Raw genomic sequence first — 10,286 nt, forward strand, 5'->3', positions numbered from 1 at the left:
AAAGACTTTCATTTGATTGTAAACTATTACCAAATGTTTCAGTGCACTTTATAAATCTATAGCCCTAAGAGATAAGGGATAAGGGGAGATAAGGAGAGCAATGGCAATAGTCATACATGGACCTGTTCTAAAGTATTTATAGCCTTCAAAGGGAAATAAGATACACATAAAACTCTCTTTCTCTCTCTCTCTCTCTCTGTCTCTGTCTCTCTGTCTCTCTGTCTCTGTCTCTCTTTGTCTCTCTGTCTCTCTCTGTCTCTCTCATGTACATTATGAGATAAAATGTGCCACATAGAAAAAGATGAGGCAGGATGATGTCGAAAAAAGTATGGGCTTTAAAATCATCCAACACTGTGTCTGATTTTCAACTTTGCCAATGTGACTAGACAAGTTACTTAAATAATTTGTTTTAATTCCTTTTTTGCTATAGGATGAGAGTAATAGTGCATACTTTACATAACTGTTATGGTGATCAAATAAAGTAATATGTGTAAATCATGTAACTCAGTGCCTACGCCAAAGAACCTGCTTTATATTGGTGACTGTGATCATTATAAGAAAAGAACTAATGAGGTACCATCAAATTTCAGAGGAAAGAGAACTAATTTTAAGAAACATTATGGAGATAAAATTTATGAAGCTTGTTAGAGGTTAAAACTTATCAGAGGTAAGGAAAAGGGAAGTAAGGTTGATGAAAGTTTTGGAAACAGATGACTTAAAGAGTGATTGTGCCATTAATAAAAATAAAGATAAGTCTACTGCCATGCCACCCAGAACATGCCCGATCCTGTCTGATCTCAGAAGCTAAGCAGGGTTGGGCCTGGTTAGTACTTGGATGGGAGACCACCTAGGAAGACCGGGTGTGTAGGTGTGTGTAAATAAATAAATAAATAAATAAATAAAGATAAAAATACAACAGGACAAAGGGATTAACCAAAGATAGAAACTGCTGTTTACAGAAAAGTACATCATTATTTTTTAACCAGCTTGCATTTAACCAGGTATTTTCATGATGTTTAGAAATAAAGAGAACATGAAAGTCCTTTTCCCATGGGTCTGTTTTAAGCAATTTAAAGTACAAGTTCAGCAAAAATGCTCAATATGATAAGAGATGTACTTTTATAAAACTTCACCTGCACAGGCCTCCTCGGACCATACAGCTGTTTTGGAATTACCTGATTGTGCAAGAAAATGGCTTTGACAGATTTGAAAATCTGGTTGTTGAAGAACAAATGTTATTATACCTACTTTAGTGATGAACAAAATCCAAACCAAAAATGAATCCAAAATTTCAAAATCCTCTATGTTAAAAGAAAAAAATAAAAAGACTTTGAATACAGGATGATGTAAGCTTAGGTTGGGAGATGCTTTGAATGATTAAGTCCTTTATTACATAAAGAGGCCTACATTAAATAAAAAACTCAGATGGTTTCACAGAGCACAAGTGACTTTTAGTAACCTACAGGAATGCTTTGATAAAGGTAAATTAGCTGGATAAAAGGATTTTTCTATTCCCTGCCAGAAGGCTCTTGGTATACATCCAAACACTTCGTTATTTTTTACATTCTTTAGAGGTGATTAGTACAATATCTTAAATTATTCAAAATGTAAAGCTAACTTTAAAACACTTCTTCCACTGTGTTAATAGAGAACTCGTGTGTGAACTAACCTTAGTAACACATCTAGGAAACAAATGAAGGCACCATGATTGTATGAACAGTTTTCCCATCGGAAGTTTTAGCTAACTGAGTTGACTCTGCCAGGCCACTGCAAATAAAGGCAGATCCTGTAGCAGACTATTTAGCCTCTGGAAAAATAGAACACCTTTTAATAAAATACTGCATTTGTTTCATCTTTGGATTTTTTTTCCTAAAATAAATACCGTGGTTTTCTTGTTTTCCAATTTCATTACAGTAATATGCACAGCTCTTTCTAACCGTAGTTTTCCTGTTAGAGTTCTAAAGCTGTCTAGAACCCCACCTCTACTCAATATTCTTCCATACTTAAAAATGAAATAATATCACAGTCATGAAACATGCATTCATAAAACTACAGGATATAACCCTCCAGTAAATTAAATGTTCTTTGGAAATATAGCTCTTTGGAAATATAGCTCTATCCAACAAAAATCTCTTATCTCATGCAATATGTGAGGAGAATCTTTTTAGATTTTTTATTAAAATTCATTAGTTCCTTTTTAATACAGAGAATATAAAAACAAAAATAAAACAGTCCATAATCCCACAGCACATATAAACTTGTGCCATTAAAAAACTTTTAAAAAAAAAAGGTGAAAAATTTCAAATACTACTGAAAGGTATAAAATTAAGTCTCCTTCTCCTCCCAGTCTAAGCCCTTTCCACAAAGGTGAACCCTGTTAGCAATTTCTTGTATGACCTTCAGGAAAACAATTGGCATATCCAATATACCAAGCTTTTAAAAATTTTAGGCCAAGGAATCATACAAAACGATTATTCTGTGCTTTGTATTTTTTTATTTGATGTATCTTAGAGACCTGTTCAATTTTTTTAAAAGAGCCAGGTAGTGTTCCAGTATGGATGTGCCATAACTAGTTAACAATTTCCTTAATTTGTGGATATTCAAGCTATGTCTAATTTTATTTTGTTTTGTTTTTCAGTAACAAATAATGCTATAGTAAACACACTGCTCATAACTGGAGAATGTTTGTGAGCATATCTACGAGAAAAACTTCCTAAGAGTGAACTGCATGGACAAACAGTATGTGCATTTAAAGTTTTCATAGATCTTATTAAATTACCTTCCAAAACATAAAAGCAAATTATATTCCTAACACCTATATGAGAATACCTGCTTACATGTGAATCATCAAACCACCAAAAGGTGTTGAAATCCTATTTCCCACCACCTGTGAATGTGTCTTTCAGCAATAGGGTCTTTGCAAATGATTAAATTAAGATGAAGTTATTAGGGTAGGTCCTAATCCATTATGGATGTGTCTCAAGAAAAAGGGGGAAAGTTTACACAGAGATAGACAAACAGGCCCATGGGGAAAATGTCATGTGAAAATGAAGATGGAGAATGGGCTTATGCACCTACAGGCCAAGGAAGGCCAAAAACTGCCTACAAAGCTACGAAGCTAGGAGAGAGAATGGAACAGGTTCCCCCTCACAGAAAGAACTTCTCCTGCTTGCTGGGACTGTGATCTTAAACTTCTACTCTCCACAACTCAGACAATAAATTTGTTATTTTAAGCTACATAATTTGTGATAGGTGAAAATACTTCATTGTTTGGTTTGCCCTTAATTCATCCTTTTTTTTTAATCTTTACCTATCCTCAATATTTTTTCATTTTTATGTTGCTTAGCACCCTAGTGCAGTGTCTTGAACACGACCAATATTGATAAACATTTCCTGAGTGAATAAATACATGCTGTAATAGCTAGGCTAGTAAATTGACCAAAAAAAAAAAAAAAATCATAGGTGAAAATGTTAAGTCATTATCATTTTGATTGGCATTTCTTTGTGAGTGAAGTTAAGCATCTACTTATATTATTATTGGCTATTTGTATTTCTTTTTCCTAAAAGCACATCATAGTCTATGTTCATTCTTCTATTGAATTATGCATTTTTATTATTGATTTGTACAAGTTCCTTGTAAACCAAAGAACTTAACAGTTTGTCATATGTATTGCAAGTATATTCCACCTTCCAATTTGTTTTTTAACAAAAGTACTTTATACTAATTCTTTCATATGTTTATGATATTTTAATGCTATTATAGAGCCCATTAGTTAAATTAGTCAAACTAGTTAAATTAGTCAAAAGTTCTGTAAGGCTTTTGGAATTTGTGTCTTATTTAGAAACATCTTTATATTTTTAAATTACAAATAAATACAACTTATTTTATGGTTCTAGTTTTTACATTTAAATTTTGATTCATATATTAGATGGAATTTTATATTATGTTAAGAATGCCAAATACCAGCAGTTTCATATGGTTCAACTTAATGACTTATTTCTCTGTACAAGTAAAGTAGTTTATCTAGTTTACTTTTTTCTTAATGACTATCCAGATCCTAATTCTATTTGATGTATAAACTATTTCTTCTCTAATGACTTTTAAACAAAACCAAATATGATAACTTTTTAGGTCAATTTTGTTTTTTTCTGACCCATTCTTATTTCTAATACATTCTCTATTTTTATAATTATGATGATTTATCACTATTCATTGTAACTATGATAAAGAATATTCCTACGTATTCATATGTATGTATTATTGCAAATGAACGAAAGGATCAATTGGTCAATTTCTCTTCACTTCTCCATTAAAAAAAAAATTGGCTTGTGATAGAGTTTGAATTAAATTTGTATAGATTATTATTGGGAAATTGATATCCTTACAAAACTGAGTCTTCTTATTTAAGAAAAATTATTCCTCTCTATTTGTTTTCTTAATGTAGTACTTAATCCTTCTAAGATTTATTTCTGGATACTTTATAATTGTTTTTAATTGCCATTATAAATGAGATGTTTCCTTTGTCAACACATTATTAATGTTAGTTGGCTGAAAATCTATTGATTTAGATATATTAATTTTATAAGTGAACACTTTGCAAAATTATTTAATTTATAATAATTTTATGGTAATTCCTTTAAGTGGTTCAGGTAATAATCTTATCATCTACAAACAATAATGTTTGCCTCCTTTTCAATATTTGTTTTCTATTTGGCATTACTTTGCACTTTTATAAAGCTCATTAAATAGTAATGTTGATGTGTTCTCCTTTTCTTAATTCTAATACTAAAGATATCATTTTATCTTTTGTCATTAAGCCTTAAGTCCAGGCAGAAAAGGAGAATGGATAAATTCTAATATCTGAGTCTCACATTCTACAAGCTTAAAATTAATTTTGAAACATTTGCCTCATATGGTTGTTTTGAGAATAAAATTATGATACATATAACAGGTTTGGGCCATTGGTAAGCATTTAATGAATATTAAGCAATTCATCCTCCTGAAAATTTTTAGATGCTTTAAAAAATTATAGGTAGATATTAAAGTAGAACATTTTTATTTAAGTAAAAATTATTTGGAACAAAAATATTCAGGAATGATTGAATCATCACATATTTATTATGTTGTTTTTATGAGCAAGATACCGTAAAATCTCTGGCACTGACACTTCCACTGAGACACTCCTACCCATTCCCTGACTACAGTGCAGCTGCCCTAGATCAGGCTCTCACCACCTAAACTGCTAAATGGCCTCAGATTTTAATCCACATGACAGTGATAGCAAGCACGTTTACAGAGGTGAATATGTGCCAGGCATTGTTCTGAATGTTTTAAGAAGTTAACATTTAATTCTCATCCTTTCATTCCCATCTTACAGATGAGGAGACTAAAACACAGATTTAAGAAACTTTCCAAAGTCTTTCAGCCAGGAAGAGGTCAAGGTGCAAACCCAAGCAGTTTGCTTCTAGGCTCATACTCATAACAGGCATTTAATACCCACCTAAGAAAAGAGTGCACACTTTAATTCATCCACTCATTTGATATTTGATATTGATTCTTCTTCTTTTACATCTGTTCCCTCACTTAACATCTGTACTCTTTCTTCATATTCCTTTATCAAGCAACCTAAGAGAAGCTCTGATTAAATTCTAATTGACTGCAATTGTCTCCTAATTGTCTTCTCAACTCTCCTCTGCTCTCTATCCCACCCCTCATTTTATCTGACACTACTCTGCCAAGTTTAATGTTTCTGAAATAGAGTTCAGATGTAAATATCTTATTTGGCATTTACAATGCCCTGTAAATCAGGTTCTAATCTACCAAGCCCCCTAAAATATTTCTATCTCTATTTCGTGTTTTGTCTAAGTTGAATTTTTCATCTTTCTTTGAGAATACCCAACATTTTCCAAACTTTCGGTCATTTTATGTATCATTTCCTCTACCAAGACATGATTCTCCTTATCTCTTTAGAAATTCTAAGCCATTTTTCAAGAACCTTTTCAAATGTTAACTACTCCAAGGAATCCTTTCTCAAGTACCAGGCTAAAAGTGGTTTCTCCCTCTTCTCCCTAACCTAGCAATTTGAACTACACTTGTGGCATAGCTCTGCTTTAGAGTTAGTTATTTGTGTACATATTGGTCACAGCTTGGGCTAGCGTGCTGATAAAATATTTATAGAGGAGATTGTATTAAAGTATATTTAGGGAGGATTTTAAGATTGGGTTGGTTTTGGATAGGCAAAGAAGGCAAAGAAAGCCTTACAGAATGAGCTGAAAAAAAGGGGGAGGGAGGATAAGGAGGTGAGAAAACCAGAAGGGGAAATTTGAAAAGGGAGAAGTTGGAAATAAGATTGGAAAGGTAAAATCTGGCTAGACTATTGAAGACAGTTGTGGCACAGGAGTCTCAAAGAGATTAGATAATGCACCCAAGATCATATAACTGATATGTAGCAAGAACAAGAATTTGATTGCAGGTCTGGCTCCTAAAAATCCCTTTCGAGTCCACTATTCATTCTCATCTAAAATGTGGGCTTCTCGTAGAGATGCTGGGTAGTACGTTTGAGAGAACTTTAATAAGAAGATCTGTGTGACACTGATTGTAGGGAATTGAGCCCATTATTAACAATTTAACAAGAGCCCTTACTCATTTCTCATAGAATTAAATAATGAGTAAATTAGTTGGTCTGCAATGGTTTGCTTCCTTATGAGCAAAGGAAAAAAACATGGCACTTTACCCATTTTTTAAAAATTCTTTTCAGTAATTCACCTTCAAAAATCTGATTATTTTCAGTTAATTTATACACCCAAAATTTAAAGATGAAATTTGGCACAATGAGTAGCACAATGTTTTATGAAGCCTCAGAGAGCTTCAGATTTACTAAAAACATTCTACAGTATGACTTCTATTATTGCCAGCCTACAAGACGGTCCGCAGTGATACTGGCTTGCTGGCATTCATGGAGTCCCTTCTCACACTGTATGAAAATTGGTCTCTGACTAACAGAATAAGGCAGAAATACATTTCCAAGGCTGCAAGTCATAGGAACATAGTAGATTCTGCCTCTCTCTCTCTCTCTGGAATCACTTGCTCTGGAGAAAGCTAGCTGCCATGTAATGAGAAGCCCACATGGTGAGGAGCTGAGGTTTCCTGCTAACAACCTCAGGTGTGAGCTTGTGAGTAGATCCTTCAGCCTAGGCAAGCCTTCAAATGACAGATGTCCCTGCTAACATTTGGACTGCAACCTTATAAGAGATGCTGAGCCAATCTACACAGGTAAGCTATTTCAGAATTTCTGACCTACAAAACTGAATTTCCCAATTGGTCTCCTTGACACGCTTTAATTTCTGGAAACACAGAATTATAAGACTTAAGAATATTGTTTAATACTTCATAGTTTTGCATGTGTGTGTGTGTGTGTGTGTGTGTGTGTGTGTGTGTGTGTGTGCGTGTGCGTGCGCGCACGCGCACAGAACTGGCAACAACATAATTTTCAGGCCCTAGTACAAAATGAAGGTATGAGTCCCCTTGTTAAGTAGCTAGTCAGACATGAGCGACGGGGGAAACAAAGGCATATGGGCCCAGCCTAGAGACAGTCCAAAGAACAACCCATTGATAGTTCGAGAATCCCTCCTGTATCCCCAGAGACAAAGGACAGGAAGACCTGCAATCAAATTCTTGTTCTTGCTGCATACCAGTTATATGATCTTGGGTACATTATCTAATCTCTTTGAGACTCCTGTGCCACAACTGTCTTCAATAGTCTAGCCAGATTTTACCTTTCCAATCTTATTTCCAACTTCTCCCTTTTACAAATTTCCCCTTCTGGTTTTCTCACCTCCTTATCCTCCCTCCCCCTTTTTTTCAGCTCATTCTGTAAGGCTTTCCTTACCTTCTTTGCCTATCCAGCTACGGATGCCTGTGCAGAAAGTACTATCCAATTCTGCCCCCAATTTAAGCTTCATTATAATATTATATTTATGTCTGGAAGTTCATGAATCTAATTATAACAGACTGAATTCTGGGTAAGCGCATGCATACTAGGAAAAGAGCTATATAGCAGCCAAGTGTCAATCAAAATGACCTCATTTTTGATTGTCTTTCACCTAGGAATGCCTTTGGAACCACCCATCATGGCCCAAATATAATGCAGACATTCCCACTTCTGGGGTCCTTTTTGTTGTGGTGGTGATGGTTGTTGTTACAGTACTCTGCTACACCTCTCATTGCTAAAACCATGTGCCTCCTTGGGGTATGCTTTGTCTTTCTAAAATATACTTTCAATAAATCTATTCTAAATCTCATTGGATCAATGAGGAAGAACCAAAGAAAAATACTAACCACACTTCTGCAACATTATCCCTCCCCACACCCAATGTCGCTGGGGAGACACTGGATTTCACATTGCCCCAGTGGTAATACCCTTATTCAAAAAGTGTTAAAAATTTCAAAATGACAACAAGAGAGCATTAAATCAGGCATGGAGCGTGGTTTCTGAACATGGAGTCCTATGTGACTGCACAGATCACATGCCCATAAGCAGTCCTTGTATGTGTGTGTATGTATATGCTTAACAGCCATAGTTAATATTTATTTACTATGTATCAGGAACTCTAGAAAATAAAGCTTAGAGGTTAACCTGCTGAAGTTCAAACACGTTTTAAATGATATGACTAAGATTTGAACTAAGCATAGATACCCTTGAGTCCAGACTCATAATTGCTACATTAAATTACTTTAAGGCTATTGTTGTGGTTACTATTGTAGCATAAAAATTACCCTTAAAGTTAACGGCTAAAATAACCATTTTATTTTGCTCATATTTTATAAGGCTCAGCCAGGCAGTTCTCACTTGCAGTCTCTCATACAGCTGTTGTCAGATTTTGGCTGGGGCTGTAGTCATCTGGAGGCTCAACTGGGTTGGGCATCCAAGATAGATGAACTCATATGTCTGTCGGTTGATGCCGGCTGCTGGCTAGGAATGACTTGTCAACAAGAGCATCCACACACATATGCACCCTTCAGCATGGCAGTCTCAGAGTGACTGGATTTCTTACAGACTGAGTGTCTCAACAGAACCAGACAAAAGTTTAAAAGACTATCTGACTTAACCTTGGAAATACATAGCATCACTTTTGTTGCACATAAACGAGTGACTAAGTAGATCCATACTCAGTGAGAGAGAACATAAACCCCACATTTCAACGGGAAAAGTATAAAAGGATTTGCAGATTATGTTAAACCTACCACAGAAATAAGTTGGACGGTCATTTGGATTCAACGTGTATTTGAAATTTGCCTCTATTAGGCATCTGCTTATTCTAGTGTAACTTAAAATGCTCTGGATTATTGTTTATAGGTACAGGTGAGATTTCATGATTAACTAATTGCTGTGGATAATATTTGATAGGAGAAAAATTAAATGCACTCGATTTTATTCATTGATAGGCAGTCTAATTTATAACCATGCATGTAGTATAACCTTATTGTGAGGGACATAATTTAACCTTGAACCTGACCTTTACAATCAATATTTAAATATAAAAGCAATAATACTATAACGTGCATTAATAAAAATATTAGTGGCAATTACTATATTTACCACTTCTTTTTACATTAAGAGGTTGTATTTGTATTTTTGAGGGGAAATGAATACTTTGATGAGTGGCTATTTACAATTCTGCACGCAATTTCCAGTGTGTAGGGTTTTTTCCACATGCCACCAAGCAATTCTCTTGACAGAGCTGAGTGTTCTACAATTCAACTCAATTCTGATACTATCTGCCTGGAAATAGTGTCAGAGCCCAGAGGCTAAGGGCTCATTCTCACAAGACTGTGCCCTCCTCCATTCCCACACTTCAGACACAAGTGAAAAGCCAGGTTATCACCTGAACTTCTGACTAACTGGCTACAGGCTATAGATCAGAGGTTCCAAAAACCCCTCCTTGGCTTTGATTATTTGCTAGAGCTGCTCATACAACTCAGAGAAACATATTACTTACTAAATTACCAGTTTATTATGAAAGGATAAAACTCAGGAACAGTCAGATGTAAGAGATACAGAGAGCAAGGTATGGGGACGGGGGCACAGAGCATCTATGCTCTGTGAATGGGCTACTCTCCCTGAATCTTCACATGTTCACCAACCTGAAAGCTCTCCGAACCCTGTCCTTTTGGGTTTTTTAGAGAATTTAATACACAGGCATGATTGATTAAAGCATTGGCCGTTGGTGATTGTTCAATCTCCAACCCTTCTTCCCTCATGGAAGGAAGGTCAGGGAATGCAACT

At 35.0% G+C, this 10,286-nt stretch overlaps 1 pseudogene; it reads left to right on the forward strand.

Moving 5' to 3' along the window:
* Positions 1-753: 753 nt before the first annotated feature.
* On the forward strand, positions 754-871 carry LOC111739404 (annotated as a pseudogene).
* Positions 872-10,286: the final 9,415 nt, after the last annotated feature.

The sequence above is a fragment of the Pteropus vampyrus genome, unplaced genomic scaffold (assembly GCF_000151845.1).
Source record: "Pteropus vampyrus isolate Shadow unplaced genomic scaffold, Pvam_2.0 Scaffold2, whole genome shotgun sequence".
NCBI classification, from domain to species: Eukaryota; Metazoa; Chordata; class Mammalia; order Chiroptera; family Pteropodidae; genus Pteropus; species Pteropus vampyrus.